Source organism: Gavialis gangeticus, unplaced genomic scaffold (genome assembly GCF_001723915.1).
Source record: "Gavialis gangeticus isolate Ggan-Ray unplaced genomic scaffold, GavGan_comp1, whole genome shotgun sequence".
NCBI lineage: Eukaryota > Metazoa > Chordata > Crocodylia > Gavialidae > Gavialis > Gavialis gangeticus.
In genome coordinates this window covers 45912223-45915920 of record NW_017729033.1, presented here as the reverse complement: position 1 = coordinate 45915920, position 3698 = coordinate 45912223, and the positions used below count along the sequence as shown (strand labels likewise).

At 43.1% G+C, this 3698-nt stretch overlaps 1 protein-coding gene across 2 annotated transcripts in view; it reads right to left on the bottom strand.

Annotated features, from left to right (window-relative positions):
• The window catches only part of RBPJ (recombination signal binding protein for immunoglobulin kappa J region), a 156172-nt gene that overhangs the window by 152153 nt on the left and 321 nt on the right, over positions 1-3698 (bottom strand). The window lies entirely within an intron of this gene.

Genomic DNA, 3698 nt, shown 5'->3' with positions numbered 1-3698 from the left:
GGGAGGCCGGGGGTAGGGGGGACATACACCTTGAGCCTTTACTTATCTGCTTAGGTCTTCACACCCCATGGCAGCCAAAGGATCTCACATCACCCTCATTAAGAATCACCATGCTAATGACTTGGAAGTTAAAGCTGCATGAGCCAAAAGCATTTGGCTCATTTGTCTGAGAGTTTATAAAAACTCATTATGTGCGCATGTACAGTAATATTCATAGTTATACTATTACCCAAGTAGCAATAACCATGATGTTTAAACCTATGTTAATAAGGAAATTACTCCCTAGGGTTCCTCTCCTTCAACACCATCCCTATGTCCTCATTTCTTCTTCCTCCTGTTGAGCACCATGATCCACTCACCAAAGACTCTATAGCCAAAGTACAGAAATAGCACTCTATACCCATTCTGCTTGACTAGTTAATTATCTTTAAACAAGAATCAGTTATACTCCTCTGGAAATCCTGTCCATCCTGTCCACTCCCATCCTTTTTGGCTTATATGATTCCATCCATTTCTTGTTCAGGTCCTAATCATCAATCCAATTCTTCAGTCTATCTTTTCATGGCTTCCTGCCTCTCCTCCAAACTTTCTGCCCTTGATCCCACTGTCTTCTACCTCTACACCTTATTTGTGGGAAATCTCATCTGTATAAACAAATTCAACTAAAATATCTAGGCTGAAAACTCAGATCTTGCCCTACTATATATCTGCCTCCTATCCAAGCTCAAACCTCAACCTAGCTTTATGGAAAAGAGCCATCAGCTGAATCTCAACATAGCCAAAGCAGAGCACTTCATCTTCAACCAGAAGCTCCAGCTGTTTCTTCCTTTCTCCACTTGTCCACCACCACTAATCAAATCTCAATTCAGACTTACCTAGATTCTGCTATAGAGACTCCTTTATCTGTCTAGAGCCTGATGATTCTTTCTGCCTTCCTTTTTAAAACTTGGCTTTTGTATGCATCACACAGCTAGGCTCTCTTGCATCACAATTATTCCAAAACCCTTTACACTGGTCTTGACAAATGCAAGCCTGCCCTGCACCTATCTATTCTGAAAGCTGAAGCAAAAGTAATTTTCCTGTGCTACTACTTTGACCCTATGTCTTCTTTGTATCACATACCAGCTACCTTCCTTATTTCTACTGCATCACAAACACTGGGCATTTTGAGGCCCTTCACAATCTATCTTCACCTTACTATACCTCATTCATTATTAAAACACAGAACCTCACCTCCAGTCAGCTGATGATACCACCAGTCTTCTTTACCCACTTGTTAAAATTTTAAAAAGGTGCCTTTGTACTTCTCCCATGCTGCCACCAACAGCTACACACAAAATTTACAAATCTGATCATACTCCCCCAAAACCCTCCTTTTCCATTAATGTCTATAAGCAACAGCCTGCCTATCATTCAGTCCAATGCTGTCTCACCAGCTCCCCATATCTCCCCCCCATATAACTGCATTAATTTTTGGTTTCTTGTCATATATTTAGACAACATGATCTTTGGGGCAAGGACCTTCATATTGTTCTGTCCGCACAGTTCTGAGTACAATGGAGTCCTGATACATAACAAGGTGATTTAAGGGTTCATAATTTCATAGTTGTTAGGGGCTGGAAGGAACCTTATAGATCATTGGGTCCAGCCCCCCTGCACATGGGCAGGAAAGACTGCTGGGATCATACATATTAGATCTAAATCTCTCACAGGCATTATATAAAAGCTGTATACCTATACATTTTTCAACAGAGGTAAGCCTATGCTAGAAGAATATTCAATCAGAAAACTGGGTGAAGGTCACAGTGCCAGAAATACAACTTCTATAGTGAGGTATTACTGTTACTAGTCCTTTCAGGTTACTGGAACAAGACAATAGGTTTATCAGGCTTCTGTACTGCAATTTAGTTTTAACTAGTTTTCATGAAACGATACTATTCCAGCATTCACCTCCCAGCAATTACAAAGCATCACTTATATGCTTCATCTAGAAATTTCATTCTTGCTAGAAAGTGCATACAAGCAACAAAAACAGCATGCAACCCTTGGTTACTACATTAACAGATTTATTTTTAATTGCAAACTGTTTTCTATCCTGTTCTCTAAGATCTTGAGTGAAAATTAACTACACTAGAATGAAGAGAGGTTTTACTACTTTGAAAAATGCCAGTTACTGAAAGAAAACAGGGTATCACATTGCTAATCCAAAACCTGAATACACTAAAAACATATTAAAAACCCCAAAACCCACTGAATAAAAAGGCCATACCTGCTAATACATTTTAACACATCTTTTCAAGGTTTTCTATGTTTTAGATGATTACCCAATTCAAGATCTGAGGTTAAAATTATGACTCCTCCCTCTCTTTTCACAGGAGTTAACCAATTTGAAAATGCTAAACAATAGTTGTATTGTTAGAACTGAAATACAAAGGAACTTCCACCCTTACATTAAAATGCAACATATTTTCTATTCCTTTGTTGTTAGTGTGTTTTTCTCATTCAAAATTCATTAGTTAGTCAAAAATTAAAACGCATCTCCCAGAAAAAACAGATGGGATGTCACAGAAAACATTTCTGTGTCAATCAATAAGCAAAACAAATAAAACTCAAGCAGAGGCAATTAAGTTACCAGAAACTGCAATAAAATTAACATGCAACCCACATATAAGGCAAACTTTTAGAAACACCATTATGTCTTACTCCCCCAACTCTAGAACTTTAAATAGTGCATTCCACAAATTGCAACACACAAGACTTGCTGTTTTAAAGAAGGTTTAAGCAGCCAAAATAAGCAACAGCAGCAAGTGCCTCTTGAACTCGAAGAAAAAATCAGGCAAGAGTTTAACACTTGCTTTTGACAACCAAGAAACTAACAAGTGCTAAGGCCAAAACAAAACAAGAAAAATACCATAATGCCACCTTTTCCATAAGAACAAAAGCAACCAACTCTACCCCACCCCCAAATAGGCTTGGCTCTGTGCTGTAACCACAGAGTCAAGCCTAGAGACTATGTAATCCCACGGAGAGAAAGTCACAGATGCAAAGTGAAGGCAAGATATTTAGCCCAACATGCAAAAAAAAAAACATCCCCCCACCCACAACACCTAGAATTATTTTCACCCACCAGGAGTTTGTTTCAATCAAGCAGGTGGGGAGGAGGCAACGCCTACTGCTGCCCTAGCAGCCCCAACTCCCTAGGGACCAGGCAACGGGAAAGCTACCCAGCAAAACCCAAGATTAGGAACAGGCTGTGAACAGGACTCAGGATAATCCAGGACGCCAAGGAGGTGCCCACACTCGGCAGTAACACAGCAGGTAACCCTGGCCCGCAGGGGGAAGCTGGAAGTACACCGTCCAGGAAGGTCGAGGGGCACTGCACAGGCGGGAGCTGGAGCGCCGCCGTGACAGCAGCCACAGCCGGGGAAAGAGGAACATCTTGCTCCTCGCGCGAGGGGGCAGCGCCCTCCCTGCCGAGCCCTGCGCCGCTCGCGTAGCCACGCTGCGGTGCGTGGGGAACTCAACTTCTCCCGGGTCATCGCCTAGGAGCCTTTGGTGGGGGCTCTGCCGGCAGCCAACGAGGAGCGCCCTCAGGGAGCCAGACGCTGTCCCGGCACGGAGCTGCCCCGGCAGCACTGGGAGGGCGCAGGCCGAGCGCTCCCCGGCGGGCGCGGCCTGGGGCAGGGGGCGCCTCGGCC